General features: G+C 46.1%; 1 long non-coding RNA gene across 2 annotated transcripts; it reads left to right on the top strand.

The window, feature by feature from the left end:
* Positions 1–11,592: 11,592 nt before the first annotated feature.
* LOC119400066 (uncharacterized) lies at positions 11,593–19,137 on the top strand. 2 transcript variants are annotated; one of them, XR_005185008.2, is made up of 3 exons: positions 11,593–11,827; positions 14,751–14,881; positions 18,878–19,137. It is a non-coding gene; the product is annotated as an uncharacterized LOC119400066 (long non-coding RNA). The 2 variants fall into 2 exon arrangements; XR_007416958.1 differs by lacking the exon at positions 11,593–11,827 and adding an exon at positions 12,011–12,125.
* Positions 19,138–21,124: the final 1,987 nt, after the last annotated feature.

Here is a 21,124-nt window from a genome sequence, read left to right as displayed (position 1 = left end):
CACACAGCTGAGGGAGCACAGACCTACTCATTACAAAATAAACAGACATTAACAACAAAAATTAATTACACTATACTTCACTCTCAAGCAGTTCAAATATATGGCGTTTCAAAGATAAATCTCAAGGGGGGCACTTGCAAGGGGTGTCTCCCCCAGCCTGAACACAAGGGGGTCAGGAGCCCCCCTGACCCCCCCCCCCAAAAAAAAAAGTTCATTACACTATACTTAACTCTCAAGCAGTTCAAATATATGGCGTTTGAAAGATAAATCTCAAGGGGGGCACATGCAAGGGGTGTCTCCCCCAGCCTGAACACAAGGGGGTCAGGACCCCCCTGACCCCCCCCCCCCAAGAAAAGTTCATTACACTATACTTAACTCTCAAGCAGTTCAAATATATGGCGTTTGAAAGATAAATCTCAAAGGGGCACTTGCAAGGGGTGTCTCCCCCAGCCTGAACACAAGGGGGTCAGGAGCCCCCCTGACCCCCCCCCCCATCCCCCATGATTTACGCCAGTTGCAAACCAACATGGCTGAAAAATAAGCTGAAATTAGATAGCATTAACATTGAATTCGTTTTGTCTCACATATAAAATCCCATACGGTATCGCAAGCGTTCCTGTGACGGTAGTACCAAAGGAAAGAATCACGGGAATAGCGATACTCGTCCCTGAACTCTGTGAGTTTTATTAAAGACGATAGTCTTTCTTGGGATACTTAAACGGAAAAATTTTGGTCTGTCTGTCTGTCTGTCTTTCTGTTTGTCGGCACGTCACCCGATTCAGCCACTCGACCAAAGTCGAACCACTTGCCCAAGGGCCAGCTACCTCGAACGGCTGACTAGGTTCATACTTGTGTACATTATCGATCAGAAAGCAAACATTACGCATATCTGAGGCGCAACATCACTAGGTAAGTATTAGGTGGTGTGTTCCTTTAATAGAAAATACATAGATACGCAATTCTGAAGACCCTAGTTTTTTAAGCTGCGCTGAAAATGCGACTTCGCTGAAACTTGCCTTCCTCCGTGCTCTCTGCACGAGCTCATTGTTGTGTTTCGGTTTCGGTTCTGTATTGCACTGTACGAATGCCATGGGGCGCCGCTCTGGCATTCCTGTTTTACCCGGGCGACGTGTAAATAAAAGAGTGTGTGGAGAGTACTCGTTGAGTGCGGACGTTTCTTCTGCTACAGCGCTTCGCGCCAAACCGCGTGTTCGGGCTGGCTGGCGTCCCCGCCGGTCGCGTTGGTCACCGCCGGTCTTCGCCTGCTGCTGCGCCGGGACTACCAGCCCGCAACACAGCACTCATGTTTCCCGACGTATTGCCAGATGGCGTCCATATCTCAAGCAGCGCCTCTTCTATCGTCTTTAGACGACATTTGCAGCGAAGCTCGCAGATACGCGGCCAATTTTTTATCTTGTTTCCATGGTTCTAGTTACGAATATGTCTTATTAATGTCCCTGCTTGCTCAGTTCTTGGCGGCTGCAGCACTGTAATCGATCATGTATTGTCTAATCTTTTGTTGTCCATCTGACGCAGGGGTCTTTACAAATTGACATTACTGACCCCTTCCCCGTCATTGCGCGCACTACATATCTACCCACTATTCTTATTCCAGCTCTTACACCAAAACTGGTTTTTATAACAAATCGTGGTTAGAAACTGTATCTAATGCTGACTGTTTCGCTGTTCTTGACCCCAATGATCGGCAGGTACCCTTCTCGCGATTTCTAATAAAGTTGCTATTGCATTATCACTCCTGGTCGCATCCGTCCATTTCTCATCTCCTCATTTATCATTTCTCTTCGGCGTGCCCATTTCTATCATGTCGCTTTCTGGAACACATTTCTTGTAGGCATCAAAACACTTCTAATTCACTAATTTAAGAAACACCTAAAAGCATAGACGTCGGAAGGATTTTGCTTTGGGGGTTGCAAATCCGTGTCGCATCGGGGTGGGGGAGGGGAAGCGCTGGTGTGTCTTGGAGGGGGGAAGGGGGGGGGGGTTGCAAGTGCCTCTTTTGCACCCCACCGCCGACGCCATTGGCTGAAAATTTTCTTTCGTCCAATACTAATGTGTAGCCCATATATTCATCACTATACTTTCAGTGTCCTATCATTTATTCTATAGTCTGATTTAACCTGTTTGTTTTGTAACAGTTCATATTGTTGTTTACAATCCTTGTCATGAAAATGTCCTTTCCAGTATATCTATGCCACATGATCAGTGCTGGGCAGTATCGAAGATACATGTATCTTAGATACTATCTTAGATACTCTATGGGTATCTTGTATCTGTATCGCGATAATTCTCGAAAGAAGAGTATCTGTATCTGTATTTCCGATACATTCAATAATGTATCGTGTATCTTAAGATACAAGACACTTTTATCGCGACACAACCGCGCGAAACAATAATTGCTGGCCAAGCTCCGCTTCTGAAGCTGGTACTGGTGCCACTAAGCCATCTGAATAAGTCTAAGGGCATTGAGGAGGAGGAATAAACTTTATTATCAACCAGCAATTTAAGGGCAGTGACGTCATTTTATTTTTACGCCAGAGTCATTGAGTGAGGGTAGAAGGTCAGGAAGACAAACACGCGGACGTCTACGCCCTGCCCACGTACCTCTTGTTTTCTCGATTTCTTTTCTTCTTAGTTGCGCCAATGCCATGACACTTGCTCTTAGCCACTGTAGTGCGCCGCGTACTCCACTGCGTGCGGCGTTATCGCGCAAATTCTGATGTTGTTACAGTACCGTTATTGAAGACTCTCTTGCGTCTTGCTCCGTAACGAAATGTGATGCGTGAAAGAATGGGGTTGCTTTGCGTCGCGTGGATTTTACATATCAGCGATTTGAATGATCTCGTGGATGTAAGTTTGACTTGCATGCAATGAATTAACTTATATGCAAATAAGATTATAAAAACTTTAGCACCACTGGTACTGATGCTAGATCTAATAGATCAAGCGTTTACCCAACAGAAAATATCTTGGTGTAGCGTATTTTTCACTTCCATCTACATTTATTCAAAGAATTTATGAAATCATAATTTGATTATTAGCACAAGTGCTTTCTTAGCTGTCATTTTGCATCACATACATTACCTAGGTCTCTGCACTGTGCCCCGCCGCGGTGGTCTAGTGGTTATGGCGCTCGACTACTGACCCGAAGGTCGCGGGATCGAACCCCGGCCGCGGCGGCTGCACTTTCGATGGAAGCGAAAATGTTTGAGGCTCGTGTACTTAGATTTAGGTGCACTTCAAAGAACCCCAGGTGGTCGAAATTTCCGGAGCCCTCCACTACGGCGTCGCTCATAATCACGTTAAACCCCAGATATTATTATTATTAGGTATCTGTATTGTTTGTCCGGTCTGGTCACTGCAGTATGTCTTTTGTAACGCGCTCCCAAAATAAGATTTATGCTTTGTTCTTCTGTGTGCTTTCTTTCTGCTACTGTTTACACATTTACACGTTGCCAAGGAGATTTTGAAAACAAATATATTATGTGGGCGTGCCTTGAGTACACAGTACAAAATATTCTGCTTACCGCTTAAGAAAATAGCGAAATTGAGTTTGCATTATAATAATGGAAATCATTAGGAGCCATCTTAAAGATGTTAGGAAGGGGATTCGAGAAACGTTGTTTTACTGAATGCTCTGTTTTACTCATGAGCGTCCCAAAGAGCTGTTTCAGGCAATTTTCCATAGGCACTGAATTTTCTATTGTCTCAACAGTTTTTGTCGTTCGCGTGCGTATGCTGGGCAGGTACAAAATATGTGCTCAAGTGTTTCTGGCACTTGACAGTGATCACAGTTGGGACCGGTGTCACTGCGGCCGATGATATGTGCATAACGTCTTGTGAAGGCCACACCAAGACGAATTCGGTGAATCATACTTGTGTTTTCCTCGACTGAAGGAGTGCATAATAGGCCATTAACTGATGAGGTTGTGTTGGGCCCATGGCCTGACGCCAACAGCACAACTGTGGTCATAAGAGCGGTTGCAGCTTTCCTACAAGCCACTGGACTGGATGCGCGGCTATAGCACTGCACCACCTAGACGGGACTGTACATACTCACCTCTCTTACTTACCATCGTCATCCATCATTCTTTTTTCTCCCCTTTCCCCACCCCCGGTGTAGAGTAGCAGGCTAGAGCATAATATCGCTCAGGCCGACCTCTCTGCCTTTCTACAAATAAACCTCTCTCTCTCTCTATTGTCTCAACAGGTAAGTTGACGATACTTGATGCTCATGGCTATTAAGGGCGCCGTCTGTATTGTCTTTCTGTACTCATTCAATGTGAATGTTTAATACACAACCACCTCTCTATTTTACTTATATTTGTTTTGTTGTTTTAGGCCTTCTTAAATATTTTTCGTATTCCTAATCGCCACGTAATGGGAGCTATAAGCGGCAATAGCGCGAATAACGGCGGTGTCCTGCGACGTTTTGTGCAACTATACAATAGGTCTGAGACATTTCTGTGCTGCACATGTTCTCTCGTTGAAGAAAAATTGCTAAAATATTGCACGTTAGTGAGTATATCAACAAAGAATCCCATACGCCAATAGCTAAGTAGAACATGGAAATTCATTGCAGTTTTACGTCATCTGCGTACACACCAGGGGTCTCAAACTCAGCTTATAGCCGGCGGGCCGCAGTCGCGAAATTTAGTTCCAAGGGCCAGGACAGTGAAGATGGTGGGGTCGGAGAGAGTTTGAACAAAATGACGTTGCCATTTGAAAGGAAGCCTTTCCTATATCTCATATATAGGTTATTTCTGAAGGGCATTTGGAGTCAGGATTCGAGAAACATCAATACCGATGTACACAACGAGTGAAATCTGGACGCGGATTGAAATATAGAGTTTTTGTTCCACGGTTATGTTTCAGCACATGGTGACCACATGTTCCTCACGAAAGAAATGCTTGAGACCATAGGTCGGCAAACTCACTCAATAGTCGACTCACTCAGACTGACTCAGACTCAGATCATGCGGTGAGTTTGAGTCCGAGTGAGTCCGGTTGAGGAAAATTTTAGTGAGTCTAAGTCCGAGTGAGTCCTCTTGAGGAAAATATTGGTGAGTATGGGTCGGAGTGAGCCCTAAGCGCAAAATATATTTCTTGAGTGAGTCCGAGTGAGCTCCACCTTTTGTTGCCGACTTATGATCCTATCTACTCATCTTCAGCATTACTGTCTGCCTTATAACGGCTTACGTTTATACTCAAGGCTATTCACGCATATCTCAACACACTAGCATTCATGCGCCACCTCAGTATTTATTGATCAGAGGCATTTGATCAGAACATTTAGGGGGAGGGTTGCCATGACCTCCCCCCGCAAACTCTTTCATGGGAAGTTCTTGATAAAAATATCTCGTGTGAGTCGCGTATATCATAAAAAATGTCCTTACTGGATCGATATATGATAATGATGATATATGATGTATGATGATGACTCGTATTTTAAGGTACAAGATCAAAAGGTGTATCGTAGAGCACTGATTATGAGAGATATTGGCGTTAAAGAAGATTGACATGATCGAAAAGCTAATTTTACCCCAACGGACTCACGAGTCGACTCACTCAGGCTTACTCAGACTCAGGTGAAGCCGTGAGTCTGAGTCTGAGTGAGTCCGGCTGACTAATATGTTGGTAAATTTGCGTTCGAGTGAGTCCGGCTGAGAAAACGTTTAGCGAGTCTGAATGTAAGTGAGTCCGGTTGAGGAAAATTTTGGTGGGTATGAGTCCGAGTGAGCCCTTAGAGCAAACTGTATTTCTTGAGTGAGTCTGAGTGAGCTCCAATTGTTTTGCCGACCTATGCTTGAGACCAGTCATGTCTGTGGAGCTCACGATCATACTTATTTAGAAAATAAAAACAAATGGCACGGAGACGGTCATGTGTGCCAGCCAGGCCGCTAGCGAACGGTCTCAAACCCCACACCATGCGTTCCAACCCCCCCCCCCCCCCAACCCCCCCCCCCCAAAAAAAAAAAAAAAAGTCGCTACCAGCGTTGCTGCTGCTGCACACCTGTCCGGATAATACGGTATTGTGCAAACTGTCTTTTACGGACAAGGTAAAAGTCCACACCGGTATATGCGCCGTCGTGCGAAGGCTTCTTATTGATGTTATTGTGATTATATGGCAACCTGCTAGCTGGTCGGCAAGCTGGGCAGCGACTCCCATCAATTTCAAAAATGATAAGCAAGAACCGCTGTCAGCGAAGAATATGAAGAGTTGTCCTGTGAAGAAGCTAAAACAAGCCCCAATACGTTGTTCTGGGAGGAAACTAGTGTACTTTGAGCAAGAAGGGCAAGACTTTTAAGATACTAACAGACATTTCATTCAAGTGAAACAAAATAGGTCACAGTTAGGAAATTTTCAAGCATACATTTTCGTGTATAAGCTTTTGCTGCTACATTATATGGATCTATAATAACAAATTTGAGAATGTATCGAAGTATCTTAAGATACAATTGCCAAGTATCGTATCGGATGCAATTATTGCGGCAGTATCTTGTATCTGTATCTCCAATACTTTTTGCCTCAGTATCTTGTATCGTATCGCGATACAATTTCAAAGTATCTTTGCCTAGCCCTGCACATGATTTATACTTTTGTGTCATGCATATGTGTTTACGAATTATCCTTTGTACTTGTCATTTGCGCTATTTACTAATCTTCACAATCGTGCAACGCTTCCTGTATCTTTATTATTTGCACAATTTATATTCCTTGATTATAGTATTCATGCTAAAAACCAGCTATTGTTCTTTGTACTCGGTGTATATATATATATAGACTGCTGTAACATTTTTTTTATTTATAGTTTGAAAATAATGTCCCATTCCAGTCTTTGACTTCGGGACCTCCTCCTGCATATATATCCTAGCTGTAATCTTTTAGTCATCTTTTAATCATCACTATTAATAAAGAGGTGTCCGTTTTTATTTTCGATCTGAGCACTGTCCTCTGCCAGTCTCCCATGAACTCCTATATAATAAGCCTGCGCCACAACTATAATGAAATAGAGCCGTAAGTGTATGCACATAATGAGCGATCGCTGTGTAGCGAATGTCCTGAGCGTGTGCGGTAAATATGAAAAAAAATATGTGTACTTGGCCAAAATAAACCGCTGAGCCACACAGTGACCAAGCTGGCTGTTTGATGTTTGCAAGAACCAGGAAGCAAACATATGCGTTAGAATTAACCGCAGCTACAACTCTGAAGGGACCCGCGACGGCCCGACGACGCAGCCAAAGCTGCTAGGAAATGTAGCAGTGGCGCCATCTCGCGGCATCCGTGTAAAAAGAGGACGCGGGAGCGCGGCCGGTCGCGCCGCTAGAGTATTAGCGGGGAGAGAGAGAAGAGAGAGAAAGAACAATTTTATTTTTTTTAAAAAGTCCAGCGACTTCTTCGGGGATTTGGGCGAATATCCCCACCTAGGCGTCGGCCACGAGCCCTTGAGCTCTGGCGGCTGCCTCGGCCTGCTGGACGGCCCAGAGTTGGTCCTCGAGAGCGAAGCTGAGCAATGCAGTCTCCCAGCGCGTTCGGTTCGAGGCTACGTCTCCGTATGGAACCCCGCCTCTGTCACATTCCCATAACGTGTATACCATATGGTTTCCCTAGCCTCGCAAAACTCGCAGCTTGCCGAATAAAGCTCTGGGTAACAGAGATTCAAGATCACTGGGCGCGGAAACGTTCTAAAACATTTATTTCTAACAAGTTGAGTATCTAGTGGTTGGACTTCCTAGTCCGGAAGACAGTTGGCTCTTGCCGCCGTTCGGGCTCGGTCGACCAGGGCTTGCTGCTGCCCTGGGTCAGAGCTGGACAGGGTCGCCTCCCACTACTAATGCAGGATTATGTTTGGCTGATATTTTGGGTTTGTCTTGGCACTCCCAGACCATATGGAATAAGGTGACCGTCTGGGGACAGAATTTACATTGCGGATTGTACGCCGAAGGATCTATTTTGGACAATACATAAGGATTTGGAAAAGATGATTGCAATCGTCGCCACACGACCTGCGTTGCCTTACCTAATTTAGGATCAGGTGGGGGTAGAGTGCGTCTAGTCAGCCTATGTGTTGCAGTATATAGCTATAGGAAAGGAGGGGTCGGGGGTCGTCCTGGTCAGCGAGAAGTTGCACTGTGGAGGAAGCAGCGGAGGTCCGGTGTAAGAGTTCGCGGGCGGAGGCGTGAGCAAGCTTATTGCCTCGAACTGCTGCGTGCCCTGGTACCCATAGCAGCTGTATCCACTGACCCTCTGGACGAGTGGCCGCAGCCTGCTGCACTGCAGTATTGAATGCGCTAGCGACCGACTTGACCTCTTAGGAAATTACGATACGCCGCCTGGGAATCCGTGAGGACAAAGATGGACTTTTGTATTACGCATGGCTAAGGCTATAGCGGCTTCTTCCATGGCTGTAATGTCGATTCCGGTAGCCGAGACGCAGTCCACGACCTGTCCCCTGTTTACCACGGCTGCCGTGGCGCGGTTGTGGAGGGGTCCGGCGGCATCTACAAAGAAGGCTTCTTCACAATCCGAATATTTGTTGTATATACTTTGGCTCTGGCAGCTCACCTGCTTTCGTGGTGGACGGTGTTGGCCCGTGGGGAGAGAAATGCTCGTCGCGTTGGCATATTGTCATGGTGGCTTTGCAAGTCTTCTAGGTTGAAGAAGAAGAATGCTTTATTTTCACTGAAATGATTTACAAAAATTTCTGCGAGTTCATCTGCGAGTACAATGCTTACATATAAAATTCAATCCCAAATCACATTTTCAAATATGATCATGTAACAAAAGAAAAGAACATAATCAATGTGACATCTACCCACAGTTGGTATTTCGATATTTTTATATGGTAACTACTCCCCGATAGGAAGAGTTTCCTGAGCGATTGCGTCGTATTTGGCAGACATTACTGTTTGACGGCCGTAAACCATGTGATTAAGATGTAGTTCTTCCACCTGCCGAGTGTGAACTCAGAGTTTTGATAAAACTGATGAGTGAAGCGGTGCGTTTTTATTTATTATTTTGTGTACTAATGTTGCGCTTTTTTATTGCCTAACCATATTGTTACGTGAATGAGGAGACGCCGGTTCAACGAGGTTGTAGACAAGAGGTATTTAAAACAGCGGTTGCAGCGCTCATTGGTTGAGCTCCGAGCACGAGCGGCGACGGGCTCAGCCCTTCGTCTTCCTCGTCGGGCGCACACGCGCATGGTCCCACTCCCAGAGACTGGCAACATGCATGTAACACAATCCCCGGCAGCAGAAGTAGGGTAGCAGAAGCGCCATCTCGGCGCATCTAGACGTCAATGTCACTGGGGTAGGGCTTCAAGCGTGCGACGTGTGCGATATCGCTACAGTATTCTAATGCACTGTCTCGGCATGCAAAGGACTCGGCATGGACCTGTACATCGAGAAAGCAGTTTTTCCGGCAATATTAAAGGCATTATTATGTTGAGATTTCTGAAAAGTTCACTTGATGGTGCATTCTTGGGTGCTGATGCAATGGCCCTAGCAATGGTTCGTACAGGAAGAAAATGGCGGCAAACGCCGGCTGCGCGCAACGTTTTCTGCGCGTGAGAGGGATTTGGGAGAGGAGGCAGTTGTCGCTACTTCAGTAATAGCCAAAATTTAGGGACCTTACTGGCAAAGTCTGCCAGAACGAGACCCCCAAAACTAAAGACGGGCACTTAAAAGACGGGCACACCAGGAGAGGTGAGAATGCCTTCAGAAAGGGGAGATCGATCGAGGAGTGAGAAGAAAAAAGAGGATGCCTTTCGCCTTCGAGTCGTGGAGGAAGGAATACTAAGGAGAGGCCCTGACGGCCCTGACGTCACATTCGTGAAGCCCCCACATCGCAAACACCCGCATCACCTCTTAGCGAAGGCGCAGCGAAACATTTCGCGATTTCCGTTGCGACGTTTGCAAGCGCATGCGCGCATCGCGAAACATTGCAGCCTTTTTTTTTGTTTGTTTTTCGCCGTGCAAGCGGCGTAGTCGATTCACGCATGCTGCTCTTTGTGTGTGTTCTTTAGGAAAGCTACGCAATGCCCAGCTGTTGCGTATACACGGTGCAAATCGCGTGCGCTGCGGACAGTACCGGGTGTCACTTTTCCTGATCACTAAGGCACGGTATCTGCGTGCGAAGCTCTCGGATCTGCGCTCTGTTGCTTGCTACTCATTCTGTCAATTCAGGACTCACGTGAACTTTTGTTTTTGGCGTCTGACGCGCCGTACATAACATGCGCTGAAGGCAGCGTACGTTTTTAGAGGCTGGGTCGTTCAACGAAAGGGCAATAAACTTTTGTTGTTATTATGAGACTACGTGATGTATGTATCGTGCGGTGTGCGCTCGCTGCGTGCTTGTGTTGTGTGCGCACTGGAATTACAAACTTTACGTGCACGATCGCGTATACAATACAGCTGTGTCTTCTTTTCGACGTGAAGTTACGTCAACTATAGGTTGGCGTTGCGCCGAATAGCTACTGCGCTCACTCCATATACACGAGCAAAGAACCGCTAATCGGGCAATAGATCTGGAAATCGGGCTACAAGGAAGGAAAAAAAAGGCCTAACCTCCAGCAGAACGCGTAAGTCACTGCTAGGTGAGTTCGAATACGATGAGGCAGGGGCTGAATGTTTTTGATTACGGCACCTACCGGTACTTTCTGTACTGTTGCACAAAAACGCTCCTCGAAGAACTTCATCACGCAACGCTCGGGCCTGCCGCGCACGAACAGCCTGGTAAACGTCTGCTTGCAACATTTTACTGCGTGCGAACCGCACAATACGCGCTAAGTTTACGCCGGGACTACAAATCCGAACAGAAGCGAACCACCGCAGAGAGCACGCCGCGGGGCGTCTGCTGTTTTGTTTGCCCCATATCGGTGATATCGGCTTGTTTGCCCCATAAATCTGACGTCACTTCCGCCACACTGGGATACGATAGGGCCTCTCCTTAGTTTTTCCTTCCTCCATGTCTTAGGCGGATATTTCAAAATTTACTAGTGTACCGCAAGATAAACGCAATACTGTTGAAGAAAAGAAATCACACTTTAACTCCCGCGAGCACGGTAGAGCAAAACGTTACTCAGAGCATGGAATCTGAGATTGCGCATCCGCAGGTTTTTCTCTTGGAGCGCAATCTCGGAGGCCGTAGTTACAACTAGGTGGAGTTCCGCCTCCGCCTCATTCTGACTTCGCTGACGCTGCCTCTGGCAACAGAGGCACAACACTCAAATAGCGAGCGTCTAACCCCCGTATTCTAGAACGTCCCTTCACTCAACGCTCCACCTTGACTTGAGAAAGTCGATGGGAGCGCCGTTTCTAGGCGGAACAAATCACTGCATATCAGCGATTATCTGCAGCGATTCTTGAGAAGCGCGGCGTCATTTTCGTTCGAACAGCGGCGCTGCGCTCGACTTGTTCAAGTGAAGGACGAGATTCGAGTCGAGGAGCGTTTGTGAATACGGGGGTAAAAAGCGTACAGAATCCTTTTGTGTTTGTCAGCTAGGTACCTAGGGAGAGAATCTCAGGGATTTTCGATGGTGGCGCCGTCACTTCTTAGCGGAGCTTTTTGGAAAGCCGCTTCCCCCGACCGGTGTCGGCTGTGTTCCACGTGTGCACGGTATCGCGCGTTCGTCTCTCGTCTCTGTACCGACGACAATGACCGCGTGTCGTGCAGCTTTCGTTTCGACAGCGTAGTCCGTGAACCGGTGTCCCGTAGCGACTTTGTCGTGACCGTCTTTGCTTGATTGACGGACGTCGAGGGCGAAGCAGAGCGAAGATGCTGCAATGCGCTGCTTTGCCACAACAAGTAAGTAGCGATCTCTGTTCGAGTTTTGCTCCGCTGGTCTCTGTCGCGAGTAATAGCCACAAGTGCCGGCGTACCGGTTACATATCAAAGTGTGATAGTATAGCTATGCTGCCGTTCTTACGTTGTGGGTTCGGAGCGTGATAAACATTTCGAACTGCGGCACAAGAGGCTCATCCGCGATCGCTGCGCGAGCAGAAAATAATTTGCTGCGAAAGAACCGATCGTGTGTTTCATGCACTACAGTCGCTACAGTTGGACATGGTTAATTTGCACCAACTCGTCCAATGTTCGGCTTTGCGTAAGTGATAACTGCTACTGATATCTCATCAACTAGTAGTAAGGGCATTCACTTGTTAATCCTAGGCAAGTTCTTAGATTCTTTGTACTGCGGTAATGAATAATCCTGTTTGGCGACTGGGACGTTTGAAAACCTGGTACTTATAAACAAGAAACAGCTAAAGAAGCGACTTAGCATTTTATTCTAATGGTGCGCTGGGCGATGTTTCGTTAACTTCGCGATTACTTGTACTAGTTTTTTGTACCGAAACATGTCTTACAGTCTGAATCACACTTGTCTGGAGTGCCCAAGCGGTTCACTCGGCCGCCGTCTTTTGCAAAGGTACGCAGAGAGTGACGCCATACAAATACCACGGTCATACGGCAAGATGCAAACATTCGAATGTAACAGAGAGTTGGTAAAACACTAATGTTTTACTAGTACAAAAAAGGAAGACATGAAAGAAACTAAACTAGACATGTCAGCCTCATCATTGTACAAAATATTCACGAAGGTAATTTCGAATAGGATAAGAGCCAAGTACACTTGACTTTGAAGGGACCCTGAAACTGTTTTTGAAATTTTGTAAGAATTTAGGCTTCATCATCATCAAATCATTCGCACCATGAATTAAGTCACGCACTGCGTATCCAGGCAGCTGCAAGCAATTATAGTGACACACTCCTCAACCCTGCTTTGCCTCCTCAACTTGTCAAAACAGCCAACCGTCGCTGGCGACTGCAGCGCACTCGACAGGTCAAGCTCCATTGAGCGTGTGCCGTCAGGCAACAGAGACCAAGTGTGTGGAGTGGTTGAGATCTGCTCCAAAAGCATGCAGACAAACAAACAAAAAGTATATGAGAGCGATCGCTGATCAGCCTCAACTCGGGCAAAGTGGTTGTGTCTTCAGGGGTGAAGCTAGAGCCGCAGACACGTGGATCCTGCAGGCATTGGGTGGATAACAAACAAAATATCTTGCTGGGCTAGTTGGTTCATAATCTTCAAAATTGGATAGCGCGAAATCGGACAGATGCACAGGACCTGTTCGATTTCGTGCTATCCAATTTTGAAGGTTGAGTGGATAGCGAGAGCCCGATGCTCACTGCAGTGATGAGCTGAAGCAACTCTGCTCACCAGATGCCTTACAAGCTTTACAAGTCACCACTTGCTATATTTGTGGCACACAACTCAGCTAGGGCATCAATGGTGTCAGAGAAAAAAAATTTTGTGATAAACGCTGTCACGCAGCCCATGTCAACACAGAATGCTCGCTGCCAACCGAAAGTTCCGTGACTATACTGTTGCAAGTTACAGCTGTTGTAATGCTTATGTTACAGTTGTTCCAGGACCAGCAGCAGTAACACGTTGCATTATAGACTGCTGCGTGTAATCTCCATAAGCAGTATTTTCATTCCGTATGTTTAGGTGGCAAACTTCTTTTAGCAACTTCACCATTGTGTTCCTAGCAGAGATATTCCACGATATCAGCTGACAGTCACACAACAAATATGAAGCTGTACGCTGACATAATCACCTTACACGTATACCACAGTGACTTGGAAATGTTTGCCTTTGTAAACTTTTCCAAATCTTTTTTTTTTAGATACAAGCAGTTTATTACCAGCATGAGAATAAGTAAAGTGTTAATAGTGACTCCATTCCGTTCAGGTGGTTGAGTTTCTTGAGCAGGTGACTTGACGAGGGTGCTTTTGCCGAATTTTGTTTACTAAAGGACAGCTGCCGGCAGGGCACCTGTTTCATAGTCCCCCTCAGGAATGAAAAAATCCTCACCATTATTTGAATGTTTGTTTATTTCTTGCAATGTTTAAAATACCACTGGCGTAAGCAGCCAGTGTGCCCTGCAAACTTGTCATTGACGTCGACTATACTCGTAGAACAGGTGAATTATCAGTGAGCCTGAGCAGCCACTAAATGCATGATACTGATTATGAGGTCACAAGTTGTCACTAATTTGGGCATTTGCGCTTACTTTGAAACCATATTAAAATGTGTTTAAGACTACGTTCACCAGTAATACATGGTTTGAGGTGCCTATATGTGCGGGAGAATGTAACACAAAAGATTTTGGCTTTGAAGTTGCGTTGTCAGGGGACCTTTAAGTGGCACAATCAATCAATGCACAGGCCTTGTTGAGAAAACAAATGTATTTGCTTGCTTCAGCATTCTGCACATTACAAAAGTGGCTGGCTGTAAACATCTGCAGCCCCACCGCTGTGGGGCATCCGTTGTTCTCCAATAAACCCTATTACACTACTACGTATGGCCATTGTCACTGAAAGCCACGTGCATAAAAATGAATGTTAAAGATTTGCTAAAAACTGCGCATAACAAGCTGCTGCCCAACATCAACATGCACTTTGTGCCCAAGCATGCTGCTATTGTCAAATTTGACGCAAAACATGATTTTAATTCATGACCTTGAGAAATAGTTGGAATGCTTATTCTGATTATGGACTGAAATGTTGCTAATCTTGGAAGTTATTTGTTCTTGGACACATTGCACACTTGGTTCAGTGAATATGCTTGGTCAATATGTTTTAGAGTCTGGGCATGCACTCTGAATAATGTCTTTCAATAGAGAAACCAAAGCAAATTTTCACATTGTGCTTTTTATTGGCATTTCAGGAGCAACACAGTAGGATGACTAAAGGACGTAACACTTCTGGACGGGAATTATATGTTGAAGAATTGTTTTGAAATGTACAATAACGAAGATATTGGCATTCTCCTTGCACCATCATCTGCGAGCTGCAAAGGTGAACACACTCTCATGTTAACAGGGCCACGTGCATGCACTGGTACAAGGTTGTTCAGATGTGCTAGACAGAACAAAACACAATCTTAAGTCTTCATGCACCAACCACAGAAAATGAGGGCCGAACATCAGCTCCACAAGTGAAAGCAGGTTTCTAGCAGCCTCATATCAACAGTCACTCTGTTTAACTCGATCATAATTGCTCATTCCTCTGCTGTATAGACCGTTTTCATAGCGCCCTTCACGCGAACAACTCCAAGCCACCATGTTTAGGGCGCCACAGCAGATGACACTGCGACTAGGTTGACTACCTACTGCGATTGCCGGTGCGCGGCGTTTCGTTAACATGGCAGTCAGCCCGCATGTTGTGAATTGTGCTGGAAATGTGTTGCTAAAGATGGTTGGAAGGTGCTGTTTTCCGTTGTGTCACCAACTAGGCTACCGCGACGAGAACGGAAAGGTATGTGCAACAGAGCGATGTAAGCAAACACACGTGTCACATATCTATGCACAGTGCATGTGTCAATGTCATTATAGTCGTGGAAATGCTAGGCCGTGCAGGCATGCTGTGGATTTTTATGTAAAATGCTCGTCCCTGCGATGGATGGCGCATAAAGCGCGTTGCAGTGGCTTCCGTACTTGACGTTGGCGACCTAGAATTCCGACATTGCCAGCTTTGCAGGAAAATGGGAAGTATGTTGCTGGCAGCGCGGTTCAGGGCCACGAAGCGTGCGGAATGAAACTCGCAGTCTTGTTGATGTAGCCGGTGGAGTCGGGACATGATAGCGCGGGCAGCAATGACGCCAAGCCACCGACATAATAAGTACATACAGTGTATTTTGCCAAATGGAAGGCCGCTGCTGGCAGCCAAGTTGTTGTGGTACCTCAGCGGACCTGACTACACTCAATTTCACACATCAAGCGCACCGCTGTTGAAGCTGTGCAAGTTGTTCGGTCAGCAAAATGTATAAATCCGCGTGTCCGCTTTCTTTAGTTTTCGCGGTTGTGAATGCTCGTGTGAGCCGAGCACGAGCGTGTGTGTGAGGCATCGCGACCGGCTACAAATGAAATACTGAAACAACGAAACGTCAGGTGATGTGAAACAGCACATTAAAAGCCGCATAACGGAGTTTGTTTATTTCTAATTAGGGCACAAATCATGTATTACTCAGCCTGAAAAAAATATCACAGTCTGGCGGTAAAGACATTGAACTATTTGTTAGCGCAAACACATTTTTGTTTTTCGAAGTATCGCTAGCCTCTACAGCGTTGCACTTGTTGTATGCGGGACAGAGTACGCGAAAGTGCTCGGCACTGGCCGCTTGAGACTTCCAGTCTCGCGCGTCCACCTCGTTTTGCAGGCCGGTCACCGTTGTGTTCTTCATAGGCGATGCTGCTACAGTTACATGGACGTAACTTTCCGTCAGCAGCTTTCAGCTCTGACGAGCGATATTCCTCGTTACCGGCTACTGAATTCCGAGTTGGAGGGGTTATGCGTCCGCCTCGGCGCAGCAGCCGCGTCAAATCGTTCGTCCACCCGGTCGACGGGTCACTCATTACAACGTCGAAGTCAGTTGCACGACCTTTTCAACGCAAGGCACGAGCGGATTCATTCGCAGAGATTTCGGAGGCGGTCTCACTCGGACTCAGACTCACTAAAATTTTCCTCAGCTGCACTGACTCGGACATAATCTTGCCAAAATATGAGGGTGTTCTGTCAAATAAGGTTCCCAAGGTGCTGCAGTCACAAACACACTGCTGCGCTGGATTCAGCGTCTCTGTCACGCAGCGTGGTTTCCCTCTCGTAGTCTCCGCTTCCGGCGAGCTGTCTGCGACACTCAGGCTTGGCAGCCATTAGAAATGGAGCTCCCACTCGCTTCTTCTGTCAGGTGCGAATTACGCTCTGCGATTCGTTTTTTGTGTGCAAAAAACACTGCGCCGGTGGACATTCATTCCCAATTGTCTACGGAAAAGTGTATGAGCATTCAACATGTGTGCAAATGGTGCGGAAAATTCAAAGACGGACGTGCAGACGTCCATGACGAACAGCGTTCTGGACGCCCATCGGTTTCGGACGAAACAATTGCGAAAGTGGAAGAAACAATGCTGAAAGATCGAAGGGTGACGGTTCGGGAGCTCTGCGAGACGATCCCCGATGTCAGCAAGACCTGCATTGACAAAATTTTGACAGACCATTTAGGGTATGCAGAGGTTTCTGCAAGGTAGGTCCAGGGAATGCTTACAGAAAACCATAAATGGAGACGTGTTGAAGCAGCCTGCGAATTTCTTCAGGCCTACGAAACCGATGGCGAGAAATTCTTGGACTTCATTGTCACTGGGGTCGTGTAGTGGACCTGGGTCCACTACACGACACCAGTGGAAACATCCAGAGTCGCCGAAGCCGCGAGAGTTCAAACAGACTGTCGCCGGCAAAGTGATGGCGAGTGTTTTTTGGGACAGGAGGGATTATTGTTGTGCGAATTCATGCCCGCTGGTACAACAATCAATGCGAACCGCTACTGTGAGACGCTGGAGAACCTTCGCCGCGCGATTCAAAACAAGAGGAGAGGCGTACTCACGAAGGGAGTGCGTTTCCATCAGGACAACGCTCGTCCGCACATTGCCTGTGTAACGATTGATCTCATCAACAAATGTGGATGGGATACTGTCACTCACCCGCCCTACAGCCCAGACTTAGCCCCAAGTGACTACCATCTCTTCCCAGAATTGAAGAAATACCTGGATGTGATTCATTTCAGAACCGAAGAGGAGCTTAAAGAAGAGGTTTTAAGCTATCTACGTGGCATGGCAGTAGAGTTCTACGATGTAGGCATAAATAAGATGGTACACCACATGCAAAAATGCATTGATCTCCACGGTGATTATGTTGAAAAATAGGGGAAAGTCTAAGCTTTCCAAACATGTATTATTTAATGCCAATAAGCATGTTTTTTATTGTGAAAAATTACTGCGAACCTTACTTTACGGACAGCCCTTGTATTACGCAGCCAGACTCTCCAAGTGAGTCGACTCATGAGTGAGTTTGCCAACCTATGGCAGTGTGAGATCATGTACCATTTTTAAGTTTCACAATCCAACCTTCACTCAGCTTTTTACCCGGTGGACACGTGTGAAAGCTGGCACTGGGCTCCGGTGCGTGTATCCTGCACTGTGGCACCGAGTACTGGCCTATCATATAAGAACCCTTCAAAGACAGGGATTACATATTGCTTCTTAACACCTATAGCGCACAGAAAAGACAGGAACACAGAAGTACGACGCAGACACAGCGCTATGTCTGCTAGCGCTGTGTCCGCGCCATAACTCTGTGTTCCTGTCCTTTCTGTGCGCTATAGGTGTTAAGATGGAATACCAACATGCCCAAGCTCACGTTTTCATATTTCTGTGCTTTCAAGTGTTGTCAAGTGCTCATCCGAAACGGGAGAACTCCTCATTTAATCAAAATTACAGCACAGGTGGTATTCTAAAATTTTGTTTTCAGCACATGTAGGTGCTCCCTAAGCAGACAACGCTGCTGCTGATCCTGCCTATCTGTCACGCTGACGGTGGCGCCAGCTTTTCAAGTGGTGGGCTTCGTGCCCAATAGTATGGGAAAGGGAAGGGAAACAGAAGTGAGTGTGAGGAGGAGGGGAGATGGGGAAGCATAGCATATTCTTATATAGTACATTATAGCAAGGGGTGGAAAGGGAAAAGAGGGTGAGGAGGAGGGGAACACCACTAGCTTTGTTTCCTCAGTCTTTGTGCCATAGTGCGTAGCTGCCCCCAGTTTTTTTTTTTTTCTCATCACTAACTGCCACATTCAAGAACCAACTTTATACTTAGCTTTTGACTTAAGAGTGTAACCGGCCCTTAACACCTTTTAAGAATGAGCCTTGCACTTAAGTGCAGCATTTGTTGGCACGCACTTCAGCACCGTAATTGTAAGGTGGCACCGTCCTTTTAGATATTTATCACTCTATAACTTTTTTTTTTACAGGCTCTCCACCTAAAGTATGACAAGGAAGCAGTAGACTCATCATTCACGATGCTTATTTTATGTGCTTCCAAGGGATGCGGCCAAAGGATGACCTGCGGAATATTTGTGCGCTCGATCGGCGCCGCAATCTCCCGAGCAAAGTTCACCTTTGCTGAAGATCCAAGCGTAAGAAACTGAAGCAGCAGACGGCTTCAAGCCATGATCTGTGCGAATCACCTTTATGGGAGCTGCAAAAAAGAATAAAAAGTGTATCCCCAGTGTTTATGTACTTTTATTATACTGTAACAGTATATTTCTGAACAAACCATCTGAAACATGGTGGATCGGTAGCACTGCAGAAAGCCGATGAATGCTTGTGAAAACATGGAAATACACAAAGCAGCATACGATCTTACCACTCGTGTGGCCGCTGCATCTTTCCTTTGCCCCAAGGAAGCACGCAGCACAGTGAAGCGGACTTACGAGCTGACGTCCAAGGACGCGGCAGATGCTCAACATAAATTTTCTCACTTAAAACAAAAATCACTATAATTAAACTTTCCAATCAAGTGCAAGCACCCAATTTTAATTTGACTGCATCACCAAAGTGCATGTGCCTGAACACGAGTCATTTATTTATTTAACTTACTCTCAATGCCAGTGTTACAGAGGAGAGTTGTTAATACATGTACGTTACACAATGTTATGCATGGCAGCTTGAAAAGATTAATGGTCTCGGTTATTGGCGACAAAGGCGAGGAGGTGGTTCTATTCAGATGCTGTCTTTGGCAGAATTGAATTGAGAAAAAAAAAAAGGTTTGTCTGGCAATTTGGCACTTGGACTTTGATGTGGTATATTCGCATTTGTGTGTATATGGGTGGTGCGACACCCCCACTTATACATTTTTCTATGTTTTCACTCCTTATTCTTTGAAACTTCTCGGTGATTGATCTCCATACTTTTTTTGACACACTTACTGGCAACTATCTGGCATATGGTGTTATTGTATTGTGTTGATATACTTTGTAGAATTTTTTAAAAATTGTCAGAATGGACGCAGACTCGCCGTTTTGCTTCACCACAAAACATATCGCGAGAGAGAATAGCGGACGACAATGAGAGGCAACAAGAAAGCACCATTCCTTTTCTAGCAACCACTATGGCAACGTTCACATCCCTCCTAAGGACAGAGAAAAAAATTTTCTTGCAATGATTCTGTCATGAAAGAGGTCGAATATTGCACTAAAAAGCTTGCCCACAATTTCTTAGAACAGAATCTTGAGAAGTATGAGTGCAATGTCGGGGACGTTTGGCATGGAAGGACCCCATCAAAGAGACGCGCCACGGTGGTGTGGTTATGGTGCTCGACTGCTTACCCAAAGGGCGCGGGATCGAATCCCGGCCACGGCGGCCGCATTTAATTTATAAAGGATGAGCGATAGAACTTAATGATACCCTGAACGATAGACGATTCTGTACAAATGCTGTGTTGCCAGTTCCATGTGACAGCAGGTTGTCTAAATCGTCTTTATACTTTAAATATTGCAATCTATGCACACTGCTCTGAAGCCCATATTTCTGCCCACCTTTTCTTGGGGAGCAATTTCACTCGTACAAACAATCTCATTTGTTTCCACGTGGTGTCAGTTTGTGACCACGCGGAAGAAAGAATGCGTTATAGTTTTAAAAATCCGGACAGAAAATTGCGCTAGATCGTCGGAATCGATCGAGAACTGAGGACATGTGTAGAACGAGAACAGAAAACATGCGTCGTCTAGTTCTCTAAAGTCCGTGTATGCGCAGCTCACGTTCTTCCCCATTAAAGACGCAGGCTTTGGTCGCTATAGTTAACGCGATAATAAAGCAGAAAAGCGTTATTCCCAAATGCAAGGACAGCGGTAGCCGTAGAAGCACTACATATTCGCGTTACCACGCGGGCCGCGCAAGCTTGTGCAGGATGCAGTGGCGTTTTGCTTACCTGCTGACGACCAGTAGGCAAAGTGTCGCGTATCAAATATTGATGCTTGATGTTCCGGATGGTACTAGATATGATCACCACGTATAAATCCATACAGATTTCACAATGTCACGGAGAACAGCGCAGAAGTTTGGAAGTTGAAAGCACGCGTTGGAGCCAGAAAGGTAAACAGGAAGTCGCCATGACACTTGCTGCAGGAAACAGGTGGCGCTTTGCGCAGTCAGAAACCGAAACCGAAATCGCCTTCAATCGAGCCGTCATTTGCGGGCGCCAATGCATAAAATAGAAA

This window comes from Rhipicephalus sanguineus, chromosome 7 (genome assembly GCF_013339695.2).
Source record: "Rhipicephalus sanguineus isolate Rsan-2018 chromosome 7, BIME_Rsan_1.4, whole genome shotgun sequence".
Classification (NCBI taxonomy): Eukaryota; Metazoa; Arthropoda; class Arachnida; order Ixodida; family Ixodidae; genus Rhipicephalus; species Rhipicephalus sanguineus.
Note: the sequence above shows the minus strand (reverse complement) of the source record. Positions and strands in the feature narration are given on the sequence as shown.